The following is a 557-nucleotide window of genomic DNA, read 5'->3' on the forward strand; positions in this document are numbered from 1 at the left end:
AACATACTGGAACTTGACCAACCTACCACTAAGACAAAAACTTACTCAATTGACCGAGAGTCAGATCAAGAAGTTCTTGCACTAAAGAGAGCAATGACAGAACAGGAACGAGTTCGTAAAGAAGCTGAAGCACACGTACAAAGATTGAGTGATCTCTTAGCCGCAGAGACTGATCGAAGCAGGCTACTTGAAAGTCAACTAACTGAAAATCACAAGAAGGTCTGCATGCTCTCATCTGGTACTGCAACTCTTGATCACATACTTACATTGGGACAGTGCCCGAGTCTCAACACCGGTTTGGGATATAAAGGATCTACCTCAAAGGATACTGAAACGAAGTTTGTGAAAGAATCTCCTAATGAAGAAAAGAAACCTGAAGAGAAAGGAGTCCCTATTGAAAGAAACAAGAATGTCTTTCCTAAACCAAGAAGACTTGGAAACGGATGTCATTTCTGTGGGAAACGAGGACACAACGCCAGATTCTGTTACTTTCGAAGACATCAGTATGAGAGAGCATGGAGGTTGAACCTGTGCTTCACCGAACCAACTGCTTACGG

Source organism: Brassica oleracea, chromosome C7 (assembly GCF_000695525.1).
Source record: "Brassica oleracea var. oleracea cultivar TO1000 chromosome C7, BOL, whole genome shotgun sequence".
NCBI classification, from domain to species: domain Eukaryota; kingdom Viridiplantae; phylum Streptophyta; class Magnoliopsida; order Brassicales; family Brassicaceae; genus Brassica; species Brassica oleracea.